The sequence below is a fragment of the Vombatus ursinus genome, unplaced genomic scaffold, assembly GCF_900497805.2.
Source record: "Vombatus ursinus unplaced genomic scaffold, bare-nosed wombat genome assembly UNPS02014784.1, whole genome shotgun sequence".
In the NCBI taxonomy this organism is placed as follows: domain Eukaryota; kingdom Metazoa; phylum Chordata; class Mammalia; order Diprotodontia; family Vombatidae; genus Vombatus; species Vombatus ursinus.
In genome coordinates, this window is record NW_020954562.1 from 6,327,083 (window position 1) to 6,352,465 (window position 25,383).

General features: G+C 39.0%; 2 pseudogenes; one reads left to right on the forward strand and one right to left on the reverse strand.

Moving 5' to 3' along the window:
- Positions 1–12,272, reverse strand: part of LOC114046484 — a 43,562-nt pseudogene extending 31,290 nt beyond the window's left edge.
- A 51-nt stretch (positions 12,273–12,323) lies between these two features.
- Positions 12,324–25,383, forward strand: part of LOC114046485 — a 177,001-nt pseudogene continuing 163,941 nt past the window's right edge.

Sequence of the window (25,383 nt, forward strand, 5' to 3'; positions counted from 1 at the left end):
AGATAGGGCATTTATAAGAGTAAAGCAGAAGTCAGGGCTTGATTGAGGAAGATCCAGGAGAGAAGGTGTAATTAGAGAGGGGGGGAGGACCAGGAAAATATGGTGCTTCTGAAGCCAAAGGAGGAGAAAGTTCAAACATTAGGCTCTCAGTCAAGAATACACTTGGGTTCAAATTCCAAGTGTGAAATTTCCTATGTGATCTTGGTTAAATCACAGAACCTCTCAGTTTCCTCATTTGCAGAATGGTTACCTATCAATCACCAACTATTAAGCACTTACTATCTAGGCAGCTAGTGGTACAGTGAATAGAGTGCCAACCCTGGAGTCAGATGGAACTGAATTCTAATTTGGCTTCAGACACTTACTAGCTGTGTGACCTTGGACAAGTCACTTAACCCTGTTTGTCTCAGTTTCCTCATTTGTAAAATGATCTAGACAAGGAAATGTAAACCACTCCAGCACCTTTGCTGAGAAAACCCCAAATGCAGTCACAGAGAGTCAGATATGATTGAAATGACTCTATAATAACAACACTATTTGTAAAATAATACTTGCACTGCCTGTCTCACAGATGGTTATGAATAAAGCACTTTGTAAGGTTTAAAGGACTATACAAGTGTAAGTTATTACCAGAGCCATTAAATTAGATTATGTATGCAAAGCATTTGATAACCATAAAGCCCTATATAATTGTGAGTGGGGAATGGGAGACAGAGACCTGAGTTCCGGTCCTGCTTCTGACACTAATCAGTTTTGTGATCTTGGAGAAGTCCCAACCTCTCTGTATCTCAATGTCTTTATGTATAACCTGAAGGAATTGGATCAGATGATCTCTTGGGCCTCTTTTAGCTCTAAAACTAATTCAACAAATTCTATGCCTTGAGACAAATGGGTAATTGCAAGCAGAGTGATGAAGAATAGCCTAGAAGGGGATCCTTTTCAATTAAGAGCCAGTCATACAAAGGTTCAAACATAGAACAGAGACTTTTGGTTCAAAAATCACAGGCCCATCTCCTGATAGGTGACTCAAAGAATAAGGACTTAGGGTACCCCAAATCAATAAATCTAGCACTTGGCTTGATGTCTTAATTACTACACTGTGATATTGACCTTAAGGGAATCTAACATAGGACGTGACATGCCCCAGGGCATCACATATACACTGGGATGGCTGACAGTCCACTGTCTCAATGGTTATGGTTCACAGGGGTGGGGAACCTGCAGCCTTGAGGCAACATGTGGGCCTCTGGGTCATTAAGTGTGACCCTTTGACTGAATCCAAACTTCATGAAGTTTCATGTCAAAGGGCTACACATGAGGACCTAGAGGCCACATGTGGCCTCAAGGCCGCAGGTTTCCCACCCATGGTTAGGGAGCATAGGGTTGTATGTTCCATCTTCCCTTTAGGAGGAACCACAACGTTCATTTTCTCTACTAGGAAGGCAATAGGAGTTTCACAGATAAATCTGCAGAATGAGCATTAGACAGCAAACTCTATAGGTGCAGGGACAGTGTTTTAGATTTTCCTTCAAAGCCCAGTTCAGATACCACTTGCTACACAAGACCTTTCTTGACTCAACACAATTGTTAGTACACTCTTTCTTTTGAAATTATTTATAGAGATTATATATTCTCTCTGTGTATATATTAATATAAATTATGTATTCTCTATATGTAACTTGTTTAAGTTTGTATATACTTTATATTTACCTGTCTGTGCACATATTGTATTCCTCCAGTAGAATGTAAGCTCCCTGAGGGCAGGAATGCTTTTGTTTTCATTCTTAACTAATGCCTTGCAAATAGAAGGGGCTAAATAAAATATTAGTTGAATTGAAATGAATTGGAATAAAACTCAGCAAACAGTCCTGTGTGCCTGGTCCACAAAGAGGTCTCAATAAATATTTGTTGAATTTCATCTTTAAGCCTTTTCCTTGCAGTAGGATCTACAGTAATTTAGGGGTAGGATTGCAAGAATTGCTATTAGAATGTTTATTAATATTATAGTGCCCCCTCTGAGGTTACTTTCCCAACAGGGCATTCACCCTCTTGGGTTAGGGTCCCTGGTAGATGCAACTGACTACTACTTTCCCCAGAGTAATCTTAAGGGATTATGGGGTTTCTAGAACTGTTATCTACAAGTCTTCCCCAGTTGTTTGCCATTCTCACTTCTCTAGTTGACTCCATTAGCTTTTAGGACAGAGATTTGCTGGAATAGCAAGAAGAGATGGTATACAAGGACAATGGTACTGAGGCATCTGTGTAGAGAACACATATAACCCAATGGCTATCTCTTGACTCTTGGCCCTGCAAGCCCCTTTTTCCACTTCATGTAGTCATCATGAAGATTCTCTAAGGTTTAACTCTCTGCTGGAAGGGTTATCCACTGCTAGGCCAGGCCCCTCTGATGCTGAGGGAGGTAAATATATGTGGGGCTTGAGAAGAGATAAGATTTGGGATATCTCTTGTGGGGAATGAAGTAAGAAATCAATTAGAGAGGAATAAAAGGATTGCCTTGCTTCAGGGAAGGCCCAGTTGAAGTGAGATAATATAAATCTACAGTGTATCTAATCATCCTAGTTGTGTGTGACATTCTCTAGCTCTGTTCTGCAGCATTTGAATAGATGGTAGGAATAATCCAGAACCACTATTTAAAAAAATTAATAGTATTTTATTTTTTCCCCAATTACACGCAAAGGCAATTTTCAACATTCATTTTTGGAAAGATTTTGAGTTCCAAATTTTTCTCCCTCCTTTCCCTTCCCTCTCCCCAAGATAGCAAGCAATCTGGTAGAGGCTATACATGTACAATCATATTAAACATTTCCACATTAGTTGTGAAAGAAGAAACAGAATAAAAGGGGAAAAAAATCCATGAAAACAAAAACAAAAAAGAGAAAACAGTATGCTTTGAACTGCATTCAGAATCCATGGTTCTTTTTCTGGATGTGGATAGCATTTTCTTTTTTCTTTTTCTTTTTTTTTGGTTAGGCAATGGGGTTAAGTGACTTGCCCAGGGCCACACAGCTAGTAAGTGTTGTGTGTCTGAGTTTGAGATTTGAACTCAGATCCTCCTAAATTCAGGACCAGTGCTCTATCCACTGTGCCACCTACCTGCCCCTGGATAGCATTTTCTATCATGAGTCTTTTGGAGTTGTCTTAGATCTTTGCATTGCTAGAAAGGGGTAAGTCTATCAAAATTAGTCATCATACAATGTTGCTATTACTGAGTACAAGGTTCTCCTGGTTCTGCTCACTTTACTCAGCATCAATTCATATAAGTCTTTCCAGGTTTTTCTGAAATCTGCCTGCTCCTCATTTCTTATAGCACAATAGTATTCCATTACATTCATATACCATAAATTGTCCAACCATTCCCCAACTGTTGGGCATTCCCTCAATTTCCAATTTTTTGCCATCACAAAAAGAGCTGCTATAATATTTTTTGCACATATGGGGCCTTTTCCCTTTTTTATAATCCCTTCGGGATACAGACCTAGTAGTGGTATTGTTGGATCAAAGGGTGTGCACAGTTTGATTGCCCTCTATGTGGGACCACCATTTTTGACAAAGGATAAGTGGTCATAGGACAAGAGGGAAATGCATTTGTTTGCTTAGCATAATACTTGACTCATAATAGGTGTTTAATAAATGCTTGTTGACTGACTGAAGGGAAATAGACAAGGTATAAATTCCTAGTGGGCAATTTTGATGATGGAGTGAGGGCAAGATGAGGCTGATTTAATATTATATTCAATTGTATGGAATAGTGCAGCAGATATTCCTGTTTCAGATCTGATTTTGATTAGATGATCTAAGGTCCCTTTCAGGTCTCAGATTCTAAGATTCTCTGGTGGCAACAAAAAAAGCAATGAGGTGTTATTCTGGGGTCTTATTGAATTAAGATGTTAGTCCCACTGTGTTCTTGGCATTGTAGGTGACTATTTGGTAGAAGAAATGAGCTTATGAGGAAATATTGGATCTAGGGAATTGTAAAGAAGAAAGAGCAGATAAGTGCACAAGCTTATCATTACTATTAGCAAGAATACATGCTTATGGAGCACTTACTATGTAAAATCCACTGTGAGTTTACCATCTAGCAGGGAAGGTAAGACATATATACATGATATATTAATATATAATCTATGTCTATCAACATATGTGTATACATTCACATGCAGACACACCAGTACATGTATTTGGCATGTTTAACTTATGTGTGTGCATATGTATGCATGTGTGTATCTGTCTTCTGTGGAAAATTCATGACTGCTATTGAAGCTGAACAAACTCTGTGTGTGTGTGTGTGTGTGTGTGTGCCATTATCTATCTATCTACCTACCTATCTATCTGTCTATATCTCACATAGAAACCAAGGGAAGCCACTACCGTTTTGAGGAAGGGGTACTTAATAAGTGTTAAATCAGGGAACCCTAAATAATATACACACATACATTTTTCTAGAGTTCTTTTTTTTTCTTCTTAATTTTACATGTTAAGCATCTTGGGTTTAAGAGAAAAGCTTCCAACTAGTAGGCTACTGTAGAAGGCAAGGACTATTAACCACACCTGGTAATGATGTCTCATTCATATAAATATATGTATATATATGTATATACATACACACATATACATATATATGTATGCACACCTGTATCTTTATATATACAAACACATAAATATATGTATATACACATGTGTGCATATATGTATGTGTGTGTATATATGAAAGGCAGAGCCCAGAACATGGAGAAGGCAAGGTTTTAGAAGTCCTTTTCATCAGGGATGTCCAATTAGAACTGTCTCTATCAATAGTTCTGCACACTCAGCATTCTTACTCACTGATTATACATGGCCCTCCATCTTTATTTCCAGTCCCAACCTCTTTCCTAAGCACATTCACTGCCTCCTACCAACTGAGGAATAGCTATACCTGAGGGTCTCATTGTCAGCTGGAACTTAACATGTCCCAAACCAAAGTTGTAACTTTCTCTCAGAAATCTCTCCCTCCTTCCACCTTCCTCAGTTAGTGGTACCATTGTCCTATCAGTCACTCACCCTCAAAATTCCCAAGCTATCATTATCACTTTCTTCTCTCCTGACACCCAGTCAATCCTGTACTTTCTGCTTCTAAAAGCTCTTCCATCCATCCCCTTCTTACCCTAGTTCAGGATTCATCACCTCTCATCTGGATTAACACAATAAGCTCCTAATTGGTCCCTTTGACTTTGATCTCTTCCCTATTGAATCCATTTTTTCTTTACACAGTTACCAAAGTACTCATTTTAATGCACAAATATGAACGTATGATCAATTTCCTTAAAAATCATCAATGACAACTTGCTGCAGAACAATATATAGAACTCCTTTGCCTAGGACTCAAGGCTCATTACAATTTAGTTCTGATCTACCTCCAGCTTTTTCTTATGCTACCTGCCTTTGTACACTCTACATTAACCAAACTGGGCTGTTTTGCTAGGCTAGCTATTTCCTAATCTTACTCTGTTCTGAAAGCTTTTAGGACTAAACCTAGAACAGTCTTATCCCTTACACTGTCATCTCTTGACAAATTTCTTTTTTAAGGCCCAGATCAAAACCACCTCCTCCATGGCGCTTTCCCACAGTCCTATCTCTCAGGCCACCAGATTTGACGTTTTCTATGTGGTTATTTTCTAGCTTGTATTAAAGTGATTTGTAGAAGCATCTCTCTTCTGCTAGGCCAATGACTGGCTATCTTCCAGGCTCTAGGACGCTCTAAGTCACAATCCTTCTCTTTATCCTGGCCTTCCAAGCTGGCCATTATTTTCAGTGACTGGCTGTATAAGGTGGACGGAGAAGAGAAAAAGAAATCGGTGGAAAGTTAAAAAGTTTCAGCCTGGGGTGTCCAGGAGATCACAGGTGCCAGATCTAAGTACACTCATCTAAATATAGTCATAGGACACATTTAAGTATCTTGGGCTTATGAGCAGGCCTTCTACCTGGGGGGCTTGTGGAGAGCAAAGTCTGTTAACCACACCTGGAAATGAGCCCTTGTGATTCCTGATGCTTGCTTTAAAACCAAAGATCCCTGGAATTTCCTTTCAGCAACTTCACATGCCAGCTATTTCTTATGGCTTCTCTGGATTTAGGTGGGGCAGGGGTGGGAGAGGGAAAGGAATGACAGAAAAAGGTGAGTTTGATTTTAGACTTGTTGAGTTTGAGGTGATAGTGAACCATGAAGGTGGAAATATCCAGGATACAGCTGAAAATGCAGAATTGGACCTTAGGAGAGAGGTGAGGGCTGAGAGTCATCTGTGAGAAGCTGTAATTGAAACTTTGAAACCAGAGAACTGGGTGAAATGTCTGAGGGAGGTATAGAACTCTATCCTGCCCTATAGGAAAATAGAAGGGGATTAGAGAAAGGGGGGAGTGATAGAAGGGAGGGCAGATTAGGTAGGGGAAGGCGTATTCAGAATGCACACTGTCTTGGGGTAGGGGGAGGGGAGAGATGGGCAGAAAACTTGGAACTCAAAATCTTGTGGAAGTGAATGTTGAAAACTAAAAATTATTAAATTTATTAATTAAAAATAAAAGAAATGTCTGAAGGAAAGAATATAGGCAGAGAGGAGTAGAAGCCTGAGGACAGAACTTATTCTGTTGATGTTTAGGGGGCAACAGGAAGATGAACAGAAAAAAATGAGGAAAAAAACCCCCACAACAACAGGATGAGAAGTAAGAGTTGAACCAGTATATATTGCTGACATCGAAACCAAGAAAGGATACTACCCTTTTGAGTAAGGGGTACTTAAAAGTTTTTTTTTTTTAATGTTTGATTTTTAAAATTTTGAAATTCCAAACGTGATATAAAATCAGCACTTTGCATACACCATAAAACTGAAATAGAGGGATGCCCGTGAAACAAGTTCTTATACAACTTGATTTTCTTTTTGAGTAATTAGAAAATTGAACATGGTACTTTCAAAGCTATCCTCATTATTTCTGGCATTCCTATCATTCTATTATTCTATTTAAAAAAAAATCCATCCATTTCCTTTTTTTTTTCTGAGTCAAGGAAGGGCAACCCTATTCCTAATCTTCCTCATAATGCCATCCTCTCCTACCCAAATTTTAAAAAATAGTCAAGCATAATAAATTCCCACACTATCCACGTCCCAAAATGTACTTTTGTAACTTCTCATTCAGGAGGTGCTTAATAGTGTTAAATCAAGAGGAGAGGTCAAGGAGAATGAGGTCTAAGAAAAATTTCCCTTGAGTTTAGTGATTAGGGGACCACCGGTGACTTTCCACTATGCAGTTTCTAGGCATGAAAGGCAGAAGTCAGATTGCTAGGGGTAATGGAGAGGATATGTAGTGATAAAATGGAGAACATGTTTTGACTACATTTTTGAGAGGTTTGACTGTGAAAAGAATGAGAGAAACATAATGATAGCTAAAACGGGCAGTAGGGTCAAGTGAAGGTTTTGTGTTTTGTTTTTTTAAATAGGATAAATCTGTGCTCAGTTGAAAGCAAAAGAGAGAACCAGTGGAGAGGAAGAGACTAAAGATGCTATGGATAGTAGGATTGTAAATGAGAGGGCAACTTCCCAGGTGATGTGAGTAGGCAGATGTGTGCTGGTGAATGTTTAACAACTGGCTCTCAGAGGGGAAAAATGTACTTGACACACTCGTAAGTTTAATTTGCATTATTAATATTTTCTCTATCATTTTCTTTCATCTAGATGATCAACTGAACAATAAATCAAGGCCTAATTTGTAGCATTTGCCAATTTCTGAGGTCTAAATGCTCACACTGAAAATTTAACAGTTAGCTCTTGGGAGTGAGTAGAAGGCAGGGTAACACAGTGGAAAGAATACTTGACCTTGGAGTGAAAGGATCTGGATTCAAATTCTGCAGATGCTTCCTATCAGTATAACCTTGGGCCTCTTTACCTAGTCGAAAAAAAAAAATCTATCTGGGAGGGGACGACCCTTGGGGGTTTCTGAACAAAATAGAAACAATTGTTATTTACCTTCACTCTGAGTCAATCAGGGCCCAAACAATGACCAAGTGGGGCTTGACTTGGGACTTATTGTTGGTCAATCAATGAGAGAAAGAGTGATTTGGGGTTAAGGCTGGTCTTTAAGGGAAAAAAAAGGGTTCAGAGATTAAAATTTACATTCTGTTTGGGCAGAGCACCCCCAGGTAAGGATGTGGTACCCTACATCAGACCTGCACAACTTGGCGGTAGGTAAGGGGCAAAATTAAAATAGGCTAAAATTCTTCAGCCGCAGATAGGTTAGACTAGAGACAGACTCTGACCATGGCTGGTTGGCGTGGGTCATGTGACAAACTGGAGACTGCCCAGTGGCAGCCCTACATTTTTCTTTTTGTTTGTGTGTGAGGCAGTTGAGGTTAAGTGACTTGCCCAGAGTCACACAGCTAGTGTTATGTGCCTAAGACCGGATTTGAACTCAGGTCCTCCTGACTCCAGGGCCAGTGCTCTATCCACTGTGCCACCTAGCTGCCCCCCAACCCTACATTTTTCACAGGCTACCTGAAATCCTCTGTCTGTCAGTGGGCCATATGTTGTGCAGACCTGCCCTATGTGGACCTAGGGAAGGGAAAGCAAGCAAGCTGTGTTGCCCAACTGGCCAATTGCAGTTTGGTCCCCAGTGGGCAGCTCCTTTTCTACCGTATTTCAACACATAATCGTCACACCTTGTGTTTTTGTTTTTGTTTTTGTTTTTTTCACTCCAAAAATTGGTTTATAACCTTTCATCGTGTGATCATTGCATGGTATAATTCTGTGCATCATGCCACTTAAAAGGTAAACAGAGCAGCAATGTATTCACCAGTGGCATATGGGTATACATTTATCTCTCACACATTTCAAGCCAGGAACATGGAATTCTCAGCGTTCGTGCATTGTCAGTATATTTCCAAAAGCTGACTTGCGAGGTTTGTTCAAAGCTCTGCAGTACTAACAGTATTGTCACTCAATCCAATGAAGAGCCATAGGCAAAAGGGGAGCAGGCAGGCAAAGGTGTCATGAGTAAGTCATGTAATATGGTAAGACTTGCATCTTCCCAATTTTAATGTACATTCACAAGTATTCTGTGCACCCTAATCTTGCACCTATGATTGTTTAGTAATAAATGATTTTTAAGTAATACTGGCACAATTTTTTTTAAAAGTTTCACATAATGGTCGCACTCCACATTTTTTCAAAAAAAATTTGGCATAAAATCTGTGATGATTATGAGGTGAAATACAGTACTCACAGAGGGTTTTTTTGTTTTTTTTTTTGTTGTTGTTTTTTTTTTATTGTTGTTATTTGTCCTTCGTTCTTGAAGAGGATCAGGGAGGTGATGCCATGGCATGCAAGTGAAGTGAATTTAAGTGAGGGAGGGCTGTGCAAAGTCACCAGCCTCACTTTCTCCTCTGGAGCCATCTGAGTCCAGTAGCCAAATATAGATCAGAACAACTGGAGATGTCTTTCTTTCTTTCTTCCTTCCTTCCTTCCTTCCTTCCTTCCTTCCCTCTGTCCACATTGGGTATCACACCCTTATCTGCAGTGCTTTGCCCAAAAGGAATTTCAATTTTAATCTCTTTTTTTTTGACTAGGTAAAGAGGCCCTTCTCTGCCTCATTTCTTATTAAGCCTTAATCACTAAATGGGCATTGCTTCAGTCAAACCAAGACCTCTTAAAGGCCTTAGCTTGAAAAGGCCAAGGTCCCCCACTGCCTCCTGACCCATCTCCAGTTGTCCTGATCTATTATACTTTCTTCTTTTTCATTCTCTTCCTTTTCTCTTCCTACATCTTCCTGAGGTTTGATCATGATGTGTCATTTTGCATTTTTATTTTTTGTATTTAATGAATCAAGCTGTATTTTTAAGGAAAATGAGTTGAATGTTTTCTGTTTTTCTCTTTGTCATAAAAGTTATTAGTAAATGCCTTTTTATTTGGGTATGGCCCTCATATGCTTTTCCTATAAGTCAGCAGTGTCTTTGGAGGTGCTTTAATTTTTGTATAATACATAACATTAAGATTAATGTTTAAATTATTTCATTTTGGGACTCAGAAGCATATAATTTTCCACTTCTATTTTCTAGGAAACTTCCTGAAAAAGCAAGTTGTCACTTTTCAATTGTCACTTTTGACTACTGTTAGCCCGGTGCTAGAACTTGTCAAACCACCAACTGTCATGTGACCTGTACATCCCATAAGGGAATCCCAGTGGGATAACCCCAATAAGGGTTAGACTACCCCAGAGGGCATCTGACAAACGGCTTATTGGTTAGTTTATACCCTTCTATGGATGGAAAGAGGACATGGGGAGGGAGAAGAGTTGAAAGGAAAAAGCAATAGAAAGCAATAGCTAATTGCTAAGCTTCACCTCTACCTGAACTTTGATCTGCCCTCCAATGACATCCTGGAAGCCCAGACTATTGAAGCGGTACACCTAGAAATTTTCCCCTTTGAAAAAGTGTAGCCTAGTAACCAGGTATCTGAAGAATTTGCCTGTTTTGCTAGGTAGAGGTGGTACAACAGTTGTTGTCTAGGATGTAATCTATAAAGAAAAGAACATATGACCTGGAGAATAGAGAGTAGCTGTCAAATTACAACATGAAATGGAACAAGGCTACTGTACTTTGAATGCCTCAGAAGTGGCAGCTATGATCCACATTTCTTGGAATTGTTTGGACACCATATTCTATATTTTCACCATTTTTACAGCTCTGTATTCACTGCTTATTTATTATTATTATTATTTTAAAAGACTGTCATGCCAGTTTATTGCAGGAAAAAGGTATGCATTTTCAGTATTATTTTGAAGACACTTGATTGTAAGTGAAGCCTTTACATATTGATGTCTTGTAACCAGAGAGTGAAAAAGAGTTGGTTATTCTGTGTTTGTGTGTGTTTGAGTGTGAGAGGCTGAGAGATATAGTTAGGAAGAAAGAGACAGAGACAGAAAGAGAGAGGATTATATGTTATATAATGAGTTCGCTCAGCGTGTGATCAGATTTGTCTTCTAATCAAAGTATTTGCCATTCTCATTTGAATCTTAGGTCCATTTGAAGTGGTCCACCAAATTTTGTGTGTACTATTCCATTCCCAAAATGGTGGTCTGGATAGATGGAAACTGTAGAGAATATATGGTCTTCTCTTGCTGGTACCCACTGGGGCTGGTTTGGGAGTTGGCAGTGGAGGGGAGGACTGCTGCTGTCCCAATTTCTTTCCCTTCTGGAAGCTAAAGCTTACTTCTACTCAGTTTCCTTTGATTCTGATCAAAGTAAGCAGTCTAAGCAGTGCTTGCTTGGGATTCAAGGGTATGAAGTTTACCTGTAGCACCATTTCATTGATGGTTGCAGCATTTGTTTGTCCTTCATTCTGGAAGAGGACCATGACATCAGGAAAGTAGTGTCATGACTTGCAAATGAATTGGATTTAAGTGAGGCAGGGTTGAGCAAAGTCACCAGCCTCACTCTTTCCTCCAGAGTCATCAATGGCAAGCATTTGACTCAAAAAGAAAAGATGTTTGCTTTCTTGATGCTTAGATAGGTAAGTCTAAACTTCACATGAACCGGGCTTTTTTTCTTCATCATCCTCTTGTGATAGGAATACAAGAGATGAGAGTCCATTGAAATGGTCTTCCTCTCAACCCTGACCTTAGTGCTGGCCTTTTAGGTAGCAATGGAGTCTGTCTCCACTTTGTTGCCAGAGATCCCTAAATGCACATCAGTCATGAGTCAGAGCATGTGAATCCTGCTAACTTTGAGAGATTTGTAGTGGTAACTTCATGTCTTGTCTTGGACTGTGGCTATGTGGCTATCAGTCATAGATCCTTCTCCCCTGAAACTGATCTCTTTAACAAGGCAGAATCCCAAACTGCTTTGGCTCTCTAAGGTACAGTCTAAATCTACTGGGTTCCTGTTACTTCTCTAGGTCTTACTGAGGACCCCTCTCAGAGTACTTTCTCCATTTCAGCACCTTCTCTAAAATGTCACTCACGATGACCTCTGCACTGTCCGTCTGAATAAGGAAGAATTCACAAGCAGCATTATTTTTGACAAAGAGCCATTGTCTGATTGCAGTACCAGAAGGCACCAAGTCCAAAGGGCTAAAGCCAAATTTCTAAATGGATTCATTGGAATCCAAAGGATTGAGATCTGTGTTAAACTTGACAATATGGAGACAATAAGCAGTGATGTTGTCATTGAGATTGGGTTCCTGTCCTTCACTAGTATACTGCCAGCAGATGAGGTCAATTGGGCCATGCACCTCCATGTGCTATGCTCCTGACTGTTAGAGGCAATAGTCCGTCTTGGTTAGTGTGAGATGGGAGGTACGAATCAATTTTTTGTTGTTGTTGTAATGGTCCCTACTTGACCTTTATGATCAAATTTTGAATATCCATTAGAAGGATTATTCATTTGGAATGGGCACTGTTCTTTCTAGGCATACAAAGAAAATCATTTGCTTCCCCAGGCTGGAAATCTTGACTTTGAAGGTTTTTTTTTTTAAATCATAGAGTGAGCTGAGAACTCCTTTACTGAGTGACAAACACTTTTTCCTTTTGTCTCTTTTTTTGGATCTCATCTTTGAGCTTCTTCTGATGCTAAAGTCTCAACTTGAGGTACTGTTAATGAACTGGTGGGTATAGATGTAAAACTGAGTCTCCACACAGCTTCCTGGCCCTTTAAAGTCACTACAGCCATTCACCAAAGTAGGTGAAACTTTTCCAGATCCATATCATGATTAATCAAAACCATTTCATATAAACCCACGTCATCACTGGTCACACAGAATTACCAGGACTATCCTTTATGGAGGCCAATTTCTTTAAAACACTTTTTTTTCTCCTCTTCATCTTGTTCCATGGGATCACTGGAATTCTTGGGAAAGGGAACTTACAGGAGTGGTATCTGAGTTGAGTGCTCCTTCTAGGGTCATTCTGGGGTTCATCTCCTGCCCCCCGCCCCTCCAGGCCCAGGTATAGCCCTGCCCCAATTCCTCTGCCTCCTTATCCGTGACTGTCATGCTCAGGCCTAATTATTTAGTATGATTCCCCCACTGCATCAACACTTTTTTTTTCTTGTGCTCACAAGAAAAGTTGAGACATCTCCATCTTTGGTCAATAGTAATACTAAAAGAGTTAATGCATTGCCACTTCTCTGGATTCATCACAGCCTGAACAAGTCTATTTGGGGCCCATAATTTACTATAGCGTAGAATGAGTGCTGAACTTACAGTCAAAAGATCTGGACTCAAATCTGAAGTCTGTTGCTTATTAGGTGTATAACCTTGGGCCTTTACCACTCTGACCTTCAGCTTCTTTATCCATAAAAATAAGGAAGTTGGAATAAGTGATCTACATCAGCTCCAACTTTCTGAAGGCTAATTTTTTTTGATTCTACTGTTTAAAGGAATTATACAAAATGAATTTTGAAGAAAAATTCAGATAAAGGTGTTAAAATTCTACAGCTTTACATTCCTTTAACTGAACATGAATATTATTTTCTCAGCAAATCCTTCTATGGCTTTCAAATAACACAGTAGACATTAGATACTTTGGTGGATTCATGACTCCATGGTTCTCCCTCCACTGATGCAAATCACAGCCTTTCTGTATCTTCTTAGAGTGATAGCATTGTATTGTGGATAGAATGCTGGCCTAGGAATTATTAGAAGACCTTTAAATCCTTCTTCTGACATTTATTAGCTATGTGACACTAGGCAAATCACTTAATAATCTCTTTTGGCCCCAGTTTGCTCATCCGAAAAATAGGGACAATAATACTTCACAAGGGCATTGTGAATCCCAAATGAATAACATACATTTCGAAGCTTTATAAATATCAATTATTTTCACATAATGTTATTTTTGTCCTTAAGTACTCCGTAGTGGTTCCATCCAATAGCCTGGAATCCTCCTGATTCTTTTAAATTCACCAATATGCCACCAATATGCCACCTCGCATTATTGCTGAATGATAATAATAGCAATAGTTCACATATAGAGAGAGCTTTAAGGTTTTCAAAGTTCTTTGCATATATTATCTTATTCAAACCTCATAACATCCCTGTGAGATTAAGTACTATAGATTTTTTTATCCCCATTTTACAGATGAAGAAACTAAAGCTGAGAGCAGGGATGATTACGTTTGATCCCAAAGGCAATAGGGAACTAATGGAGTTTATTTAAGAAAAGGCATTGTGGCATAGTGGATAGTGAGCTGAACTTGGAATCAGGAAGAACTTGAACTGGGTTCAAAAGTCCCATTTCAAATATTTCCTAGTTATTTGATGCTAGGCAAGTCGCAAAGCTAGTAAGTGTCACAGTGGGATTTGAACCTATGTGTCCCTGACTGCAATCCCAGGTTTCAATTTATTATATCATGCTGTTTTTCTATGATCATTCATTTCTTTTTGTAATCATATATACCTCCAATAATGTATTTCATACCAATTTTCATGGTGTTATATGATTTCTAAATACAAAAATGTGGTTTGAGAAAAGGAAAAATCACAAGTAACTCAAAAGACAATAGAGAGATAGATGGTAGGCATAAGCAGTAGGAACATGGTATTGACAATAGCATTAAATATCAATTTGCATGTCAGTCAAGTGACTATCAGGTATTACTTCTCAATATGTAAATACTACCTTCACCTATCAGGATAGTTACAAAAATCATAACTTTCAACCAAATGCTTTCTGAATGCCCCCATTGATAGTTCTTGAATGCCCCCATTTTCTCAGAAAGCATTGTTTGATTAATTATTTGATTATTTTTTAAAATGTTCATTTGTTTTATTATTATTATTTCATCAGAAACATTAATTATTTGAATATTGATATAGCCAGACCCCATTCTCTGGATAAGTAAGTCTGTTAAACTTAACTCTTATTCCATTGTTAAGGTCACATTCATCAGGGTACACATTTGGTATCCATATGGATCATTTTAAAAAACAAAGTCTGTCTTTCCCCATTATTGTCCATTTGGAAGAACACTCCTTTCAACTTTCTTCCAAGAGTTTGTGGTTTCTTGGGTTATTTATCACTCTTAATTTTAGATCATCAGGTTTTTTTTTAGGACTTTGATAAGTAATTGATAAAGTGATTTCATAGCATCATAGGATTTAGATCTGGAAGAGAAATCAAAGATCATCTATTCTAATTCCCTCATTAGTATCAATTAAAATTGGGTTTCAAAGCCAGGACTTCTGAGTTCAGGTTTAGTTCTCCTTTATCCCTTTTTCTTCATCACCAGAAATAATGGTAGGCTCCAAGGTAATGAGGCCAGATGGTTGTTGCAGACTGGACCTCATGGAATGGCGATGCCTCAATGGGGTCACCATAGTCTAGAATCTGTTCCTCATTTGGGGGAGGATCAACAGCTTCATTGGTTTATTCAGGGGTAATTATGCTTTAATGGGCTGACTCACACAAACTAAATCTCAGAAGGAACTAATTTATAAATCAAAATGCCAATTAATTTATAATGGAACGTACAGTTGGTCAGAGAACTGGGCCAGGTTATCTGTCCAGAGCACTCTGTTGTTGGTGGATAAGTCTCCTTGAGACACCAAATTAAGATCAGAAAGTTGCTTAGGGAGCACAGTGTAAAGGAGTCAGATAAATTCTAGGGCTATTCCTCTCAAATTATGGTAGACTAATGAACTGCCTTGTCCATTCTGGGGAGATATTTGCTAAAGAACTAGGACCTGCTGTCTAAAATCAAATTACCCTCTTCCCTTGGTTAGTGCTAAAGAAATACTGACATTTTTACTTATTTTTTAAAAAGTCTATGCAAACCATCCCCCTTTGGTTGGTAGTGGTCATTGCAATAACACCTTTAATCATTTCAATACATTTCCTTGCCATTCAGAATCACCATCTTAGTTAAAGGCCTCAACAACTCTTACCTGGAATCTCGCTTCCTAATTATTAGCTATGAGCTAGAACTTTAAGACTTCATACATTCTTCACAACAACCTGGTGTTGTAGGTACTATTTTCATCTCCATTTTACACAGAAGGAAACCAAAACTAAGAGAGGGTTTAAGTGATTTGACAAGGGTCATAAAGCTAGGAAGTGACTAAGACAGAATTTGAACTCAGGTCTTCCTCCTTTCCTCCCTCTCTCCCTCCCTCCTTCTCTTCTTCCCTTCCTTCCTTCCTTCCTTCTTTCTCTCTTCCCTCCCTCCCTCCCTCCTTTCCTTCCCTCCTTCCTCCCTCCCTATTTTATCATCCTCGAAGGTATCAAAGTGATTTTCCTTAAGTGCAAATCTAATAAAGTCATCACTCACAGGATCCTGGATTTGGAGCTAAAAGGGCCTTTCAGGGTCATCAAGTACAACTGCCTCATTTTATAAAGGAGAATACTGATGACATTCTACTAATTTCATTGAGTTCTATAATTAAAAAACTAGCTCAGTGAAATCCATAATAATGTGAAAAATTGATCTAGACACATACTTTGGGAGAGCAAAGTGGATGAAAAGTGTATATTGTCCGGAGTGTGGCAGGCAGCTTGATGGGGCTGTAATTTTATATGGACATCAATGTGTATGTACTTTAGACAAATGCTTCAGATGGACTTCAGATATAAAGCACTCTATTCCTCTTGGGAAACTATGTCATGCTTTTACTGATCCCCAAACTGCCCACTGCTACAGAAGTCCTTCTCTTTAACACAACTATTTACACAGAGATGCTATATAGTTATGAATTGTGAAACAGCACAATCTCAGAAGAATTTAAAAAATAAGAACTGCCTCCCAAAAAAAAGAATGGAAAAAGATATATAGTGGTGGTATCCTATTGCTAATAATGACTTGCTTAAGAGAAGTGGTCCAAAAGACCTTTATATATGAGCAGGAAAAAAGATGGACTGTTCAGAAAGTGAGGATGAGAGACAACCGATGGATGGCCAGAGTAGACTGATGCCCCATAGATACCAAAGGAATAAATGGAGGATCTTCCGGGAATAGAGGAGTTTTTTTGCACTGAATCTATGGGTAAACATGAATAAGAATCAAACAATAAAGAGCTATGGATGGTTTGTGAGTTTCATTAGTGGGAATAGTACCTACACTGGTGGGTCCATATGAATATGGATCCATAGAACGAAATGTCAAAGCAGTCCTAATACTTTCCAACACTGGGAGTGTAACAAGTCAGACCTCATTCAAGCTCACGATTGGAATCAAATGAGATATTCACAGACCATCTAGCAGTGAACAACTGGAGGGTTACTTAACCACAACATGGAAAGGATGTTCAGCAGGAATATCGTATTGATTCCGGAGAATTCAGCTTTCCTGTCTCTATGCTGGCCATGCTGGTGCTAGTTAACCCTGACTGAGGTGCTGTTGACTCCTCGTTTGGTGGCTTTTGTACACAGGCCACCAGGAAGCTATATCAATAGTTAGGACCTTCGTCTTTATTCCAATTAAGTCTCAAGTGTGATTTCAATACCTTTAAAGGAAAAAAAAAGGAGTCTGTGTGAGCTAGCGCCTTAGGAAAAACTAGCCCAGCCTATGTGGAAGGGAGGATAATAGGTACTATTTCTCTACAACACAGAGATGCATGATACTCTAGTAAGATTTGCCTTATTAACTCAGAAAAAATTATATCCCAGTTCTAAAGCTAAGGTTCTATCACCTCATAGACCAATTAGCTTCTGAAAGACAAAGCGTCTGTTTCTCAGGCACATATTGCTCCTCTGAACCCAGGTACCCATCTGTCTTAAAAATATATGCCATTAGTTACTATGATGACCAAGTAAGTATGGTTGGATCAGAGCTCAACTATCAGTCTTATTGGAAAAACCACTCAGTGCTCATGTCTTATTGACAACAGATCAGTAGTATTGCCTTTGTAGATAATAATAATATAATTCACCTTTTTATATAGTGCTTTACAGCTTACGTAGTATATTATAAACATCTTCTCATTTGATCCTTACGATAGCCCTGGGAGATAGCCAGGACCTAAATTCACATCTGATTCCAAGTCATGAGAGCATTCCTCTACAACATGGTATTTCCAAAGGATATGATGTGGGTCTGTGCATGCATGTATGTGTAAGTATTAAGAGATGCCTAGGGCTGGGATGCAGTTAAAGAATGTCACCTAAGATTCCGGAGTACGTAAGCATAGTCTTAGCTTTAGTGACTGTGCTCTATATATCTTCTATCAGCAGTACGTTCCTCTAAAATACTTATGACCTTTAATACATGTTGTGCAGTAATAAGGAAGAAATCTAATGCAACTTGAGTATTTAGTTTGAGAATGAAGTACACTCTCATTTTGGTTTCCAACTTCATCAAGAAGAAATTATGCTGAGACAAAAGGCTGATGAACAAAAGATTGCAACATGACAACCAGTGGTATACGTTGCAATTCTAGGCAGTAATAATAAAATGAATAATACCAATTTATGAGAGGCAGCACAGTATAGTGGAAAGAATTATGGACTTGGAATTGGGAGCTTTGGGTTCTAGTTTAAAAATTTGTGGTAGGAGCCATGCTTGTTTTGTGCTAGGGGCTGTTGCCAGGGGAGATAGCAAGCCTGGCATGCCTGCTCACTGTGAAGGGCAGGATTGCATGTGTGGCCTGCTGTGGACAAGAACAGAACCTCTTCTTATTTTTCCTTTCACTTTCTACTCCCTTGATCTCATTTCTTGATAGTTTCTCCTGGTGCTTTATATACAAGCCGGGTTGCAACCCAGACACAGCTCTAGAAGAAAGTCCTAGACTGGTTCTTTCTTTTTTTATAATTAATCAATTACTTTTTAGTTTTCAACATTCACTTCCATAAGATTTTGAGTTCCAAATTTTCTCCTCTTCACTCCCCTCCCCCCACCCCAAGACAGTGTGCAATCTGATACGAACTGTACAAATACATTCATATTAAACATGTTTTCACATTAGTCATGTTGTAAAGAAGAATCAGAACCAATGAGAGGTACCATGAGAAAGAAGAAACAAAAGAAAAGAAAAGAAAAGAAATGAAAGAGCAAATAGTATGATTTGAACTTCATTCAGACTTCATAGTTCTTTTTCTGGATGTGGATAGCATTTTCCATCATGACTCTTTTGGAGTTGTCTTAATCCTTGCATTGCTAAGACGGGGTAAGGCTATCAAAGTTAGTCATTGCACAATGTTGCTATTACTATGTACAATGTTCTCCTGGTTCTGCTTACTTCACTCAGCATCAGTTCATGTAAGTCTTTCCAGGTTTTTCTGAAGTCCTCCTGCTCATCATTTCTTATGGAACAATAGTATTCCATTACATTCATATACCACAACCTGTTCAGCCATTCCCCAATTGATGGGCATCCCCTCAATTTCCAATTCTTGGCCACCACAAAAAGAGCTGCTATAAATCTTGTTTGTACATGTGGGTCCTTTTCTCATTTTTATGATCTCTTTGGGATGCAGAAGTGGTATAGCTGGGCTAGACTGCTTCTTTAAAGGGGAGGGAAAGCTGTTGCTTGAGAGAAGGATGAAAAGGCCTAATATAGGGGGAGTGGTTATTAGCTGCTTCACCTGTCGATCTCTTTGCTGCCCTCTGAGAAATATTTTCCTAATCTAGCTGATTGCTGTGCTGTTTCTGCAGAAGGAGAAAGAAGGAGATCTTCTTTCCTTCTAAATGGATTCTTTTAATCTATTATTAGTAAAGTTGGTTTAGCTGTATTGTATGGACCACAAGTGCATCCTCATTAGATTTTGATTCTCGTGCCTGAAGTGAATGGACTGCCCTAGTTTAGGCCTAACCCAGAATATAACTTTAGTTGCATGTTACCATTATTCAGTTGTTTTTCAGTTGTGTCTGACTCTTTGTGATCCCATTTGGGGTTTTCTTGACAAAGATACTGGAGTACTTTGCCATTTCCTTCTCTAGCTCATTTTATAGATGAGGAAAAATGAGGCAATCAGAGGTGAAGTGACTTGCCCAGCGTCACCCAGCTAGGAAGTATCTGAGGCTGAATTCGAACTCAGATCTTCCTGACTCCAGGTTTCAAAGAGGACTCAGGATCTGAGCTGAGCTCTGAAGGAAAGTAATGTTTCTGAAGGACTAAAATGAAGCAGTGAATTCCAGGAATGGGGATGGAGGTAGGAGCAGTTAATTCAAGGGAGCAAAGGCTGTAATATGATAATACCTCGCATGTATATAGCCCTTCAAGGTCTACAAAGCACTTTACATTTCATTTGATCCTCACCACAACCCCATGAGATAGGTACACTTATCATCCCCATATTACAGATGGGGAAAGTGAGGTTGAGAGAGTCACAAAGCTAAGTAAAGATGCAAAGCAGACTTTAACTCAGGTCTTACTAACTCAAGATCAAACACTCTATTCACAGCTCTGCTCAGTCATGGAGGATTAAGAACATCACGTTTGGTGTTAGTGACCACATGAAGGGAAGGGCTGGGAAATAAGGCAGGAAAGGTAAGCTAGGGCCAGATTGGTTGGGTAATCAAAGGAGAATAGATTTAGAGGCCAACTCTCTCATTTTACAGATGAGGAAACTGAGGCACAGAGAGTTTTTTTTTGTTTTTTTTTTGTTTTTGTTTTTTGTTTTTTTGATATTGCCTTGCCCAGTACCAAAAAGCTAGTAAATGTCTGAGGCAGGACTAAAATTCAGGTCTTCAAGACTCCAGGCCCAGAACTCTATCCACTGTGCCACCCCAGCTTCTTCTAGTCAGGGGGAAAATGTCTAGAAAAATCCCAGATGCAACAGGGAGCCGCTAATAACTTTTGAGTAGGCAAACGACATGATCATACCTCTACCCTGAGAAGAGCAGCTTTATGGAAGATTAGAGAGGGGAGATGTTGGAAGCAAGAAGACCAATTGGGATGCTATTATAGTAGTGTCAAAAAGGAGCAAAGAAGGCCTGACCTAGAGCATTAGCAATGTGAGAGGAGAGAAGGAAATGGAAGGCAGAGATGTCATGGAGGCATTATCAAAAGGATTTGGCAAGTAGGAAATGAAGGAGGTAAATGGTAATGGTAAGGAGGTAAATGGTACACTAGGACCTCAAGTAAACTGGGTGAAGAGTGAGGAAGGAAGGGAAGGGAAGGACATAAGCAACTATAAAACACCTACTTTGTGCCAGGCACTGTGCTAAGCACTTTTAAAATATTATCTCATTAAAAAAGGAAAAAATTGGGGCAGCTAGGTGGTGCAGTGGATAGAGCACCGGCCCTGGAGTCAGGAGGACCTGAGTTCAAATCCAACCTCTGACACATAATGCTTACTACCTGTGTGACCCTGGGCAAGTCACTTAACCCCATTGCCTAGCCAAAAAGACAAAAAAAAGAAAGAAAAGAAAAAGAAAGAAAAAAAGAGAAGGGTCAATGAGAGAACTCATGACAAAAATAAAACTCAACTCAATAAAATAGATTTGAAGCTTTTTTGTGGTGGCAAAGAACTAGAAACAAAGTATACGCCCATTTATTGGAGAATGATTGAACAAATGGTGGCATTTGAATACAATGCAATATGATTGTGTCATAAGAAATAACAAATATGAAAAATTCAGAGAGCCATAGGAAGATTTGTATGAACTCATACAGAGCAAAGAAAGAAAGAACCCCCACTGGAAAGGAACTAAACAGAATCAAGAAACTCGGGTACTCATCTCCGGTTGACCGCTAACAATACGTGCCCATGAGGAAGTCATTAAACCATTCTGGGTCTCAGTTCCTTCACTTATAAAATGACGTAGTTGATTAGACTAAATTAGGGATTCATAAATGGGGGGAGGGTCTCTAAAATAAAAGAAAATTGATAAGTGTATTTCAATATACTACGTCCAACGATTGATTTTATAACCCTTCTACGTCTTGGCAGTCTGTTTTTATGAGTTTCCATGGTCATGATGATGATGATGATGATGACAATGATGATCACCATCATCATCAACTTGTAACTGAACTCATAGAGATGAGCCTGTCCTAACTTAGCTAGGCTAGTCCTCAAGTAATGGACCCAACCTGAGAGATCTTGTGCTTCACTGTCAGAGCCTTGAAGAATGTAGGATCACTTCCACACCACAAGGGGCCATCAGAATAGGACCTGAGTATACACAAAAGTATTGAACCTCTACAAAAGTCAGTTAAACTGTGACTTTCATGAATTTGGTGCCTGAAGTCAAAAGCTAGGGAAAGGCATTGATTGGTTTATGAGAAGTTGAGATTTTATCACGACTAGCTCTAAAAATAAAACTTCATCAACCTGAGAGTTTTGTTTTGTTTTTACTTGGCTCAGCTCCTAGCGTGGTGTATATCTGAAACTCACCAACATACAAAATCTGTATAGGCAGCATGTCTCTTTCCTTAATTAGGACACTGTCACCCTCTCATCCAATTGAGAGAACCTTCTGGAGTGGACTACGATATATTTAAGCCTCAGATTTTCAAAACACTTTTCATGCTATTTGACACAAATGAATCCGTCCTGTAAAAATAAAATTTTCAGTCTTTCCAGATGTGGTAGCCTCCCTTCTAACAATCAAATCACATGTGGCTCCTTTAGTAAACATTGAGGGTACATTAGGTTCAGGTGACTGTCTTGGATCAGGACATATAAAAAGCACTAAACAGGTAGAGAGAGCTGTACATACATGAGATCATTTAATGCAAAGAACTTTACATGAATTAGTTTGTCTGATGTTTACAATAGCTTTGTGGGATTTGTGTCCCAGTTCTGAAACTTATTTGATGTACAATCCCGGAGAAGCCATTTCACCTCTCACATTCCTCATCTGTAAAATGGGACTGATAAAGCTTATTCCACCTACCTCATAGGTCTTTTGTAAGGCAAGTGCTTTTAAAATTCCAGTTGTTGTAATTGGCATAATAGTTGACATGCGTGTGTATAAAATATGTATATATATGTACATATATCTCACTTTATAGCTTACAAGACCCTTTACATGCCTATTCTCATGTGAGCCATATCAATAAACCTGTGAAATAGCCATCACGGATATTATCATATCCATTTTACAGATGAGGAAACTGAGGCCCATGATCAAATAGCTAATAGGTGTCAGAGGTAGGATTTAAGCCCATGTCTCCCTGATTCCAGGTCTGCACTCTGTTCAATATGCCAAGCTGTCTCTCACTACATACTATGTAAATGTAAGTTATTGGGTAGAACAAGCATTGTTACAAAGGTGTGATGCCATAGCTCATGTCCCCAAGCTCAGGTCTACGTGAATCAAGTTCAGTCTTGGCGACATCTCAAATATCTCTTTTTTGATCATGCCCCCAGCTAGGTTTCCCCCTGGTAACCTCTGGATTTGGCTTAACTCCCCCAAGTTCTCTCTTGGGGCTATAAGAATATACCTATAAGAACATATCCCTGAATATGGATAAAAGGGACCTATTTCCTGCAGAAAGATTCAGCCTAAACTTTTATATTGGAGACAGGATAACCTTTATTTTCCCCCCCAAAGAACCCTCCCTTATAACAAAGAATTGCGCAGGTAAACAAAACAAATCAACATACTGGCCATGCCTGACAACATATGCCTCATTTTACAACTGTAGATGACCACCTCTCTGTCAGGAAGAGAGAGCCACCCTTCACTCAAAATAAAATAGGTAAATTCAAAGAATGAAGTTGAGATTAGTCATCATACTGTTTAGAGTTCTGATGTCTTTCAGTGCTGTTTTCCTTACATTTTTGTGGTCATCATGTAAATTGTTCTTTTGGTTCTGTTGACTTCACTTTGCATCGGTTGGGGCAGGTCTTCCCAAGTTCCTGAATTCTCCATACTCTTTGTCTCCGAGAGCAAAATAACATTCCATTACATCCACGTACGTTATATTCATCAAAACTGGTTCAGTGATCTGCCAGTTGATGGTCACCCATTTCTACTTTTTTTACTCTCACAAATAGTATTGCTACAAGTATATATGGGACCTTCCCCTCTGTCTTTAACTTCTTTGGTGTATATCAATCAATCAATCAATACACATTTGTTCAGCACCTACTATGTACCAGGCACTGTGATAAATGTTGGGGATACAAAAAGAGGCAAAAGATAGTCCCGGCCCTTAAGGAGCTTACAATCTAATGGGGCTTATAATCTATATGTCTAGTGGTGGCAACCTTGAATCAGAGTGTGTATAATTCATTAACTTTTCTACTATCCAAATAGCCCCATATTGTTTTCTAGAATTGTTGATCAAATTTCTACCTTCACTGATAGGGTTTTAATGTATCTGTCTTGTCATAGCCCATCTGACATTTGCCATTTTCATCTTTCGTTATCTTTGTTAAACCGGCAGGTATGTGGTGAAACCTTAGGGTTGTTTTAATCTGTATTTCCCTTATTATTAGTGATAATGAGACTTACTGGTCTGTGCCTCATTTCTGGGTTGGTTTTTTTTTTTTTTGGTCTAGGCGATGGGGTTAAGCTACTTGCCCAGAGTTGCACAGCTAGTAAGTGTTATGTGTCTGAAGCCGCATTTGAACTCAGGTCCTCCCGAATCCAGGTCTGGTGCTCTATCCACTGTACCACCTAGCTGCCCCACTATGCCTTGTTTCTGCCAAATGCCTTTCCAGTTTCACCTGAGGTTCTTTTATAAGAGGATCCCTTTAGCCAGTCATTCTAATTTGATTTCTATGTTTCTATTCACTAGTAGTTATTCAATACCACGTTCACTTGCTCTGATGTCTTGCTGTCCCATTCTATTTCAATGATCACTTTTCTATTGTTTAACTAGTATCAACTATTTTTGATGATGATTGCTTTGTAATGCTTTGATATCTGAATTTCCATTGAATTCAGCAAATTTTTTTCAAGCACCTTGTGAGTCCTAAAAGATGCTTGATAAATATTCATTGAATTAATTTAAAATCCAGAAAATTCATTAAGATTTAAGGGCTAGGCACACTAAGGATACAAAGGCAAAAGCAAAAACAAAAACAAAACAGTTCCTGCCTTCAGGGAGTTCACATCCTACTGGGAGATACAAAATGTGAACTAGTAAGAAATTTCTCCAACATGGAGAAATTTTCAATGGAGAGGTATTGTGTTATAGTGGATTGAGAGCCAACTTCAAACTAGGATCATTTGGGTTAAATTCCTAACTATGAAACACTGGTTGTTGGATGCTCGGCAGGTTGCTTAACCTCACAGTGTCCTAGACAATTTTCTAGGACTATAAGTTACTGAGAAGGCAGAGATCAACATCTATATGAGTTTCCTAATTAGGAAACCAATGAAATCATAACTCTAGGCCCTATCTTAGGAGAAAAGCCACTGCATTTGTAAGTTAAGAAACTTTTAGTATTATTTGACATGTACTGTTCTTTTCTTCCTTCCTTCCTTCCTTCCTTCCTTCCTTCCTTCCTTCCTTCCTT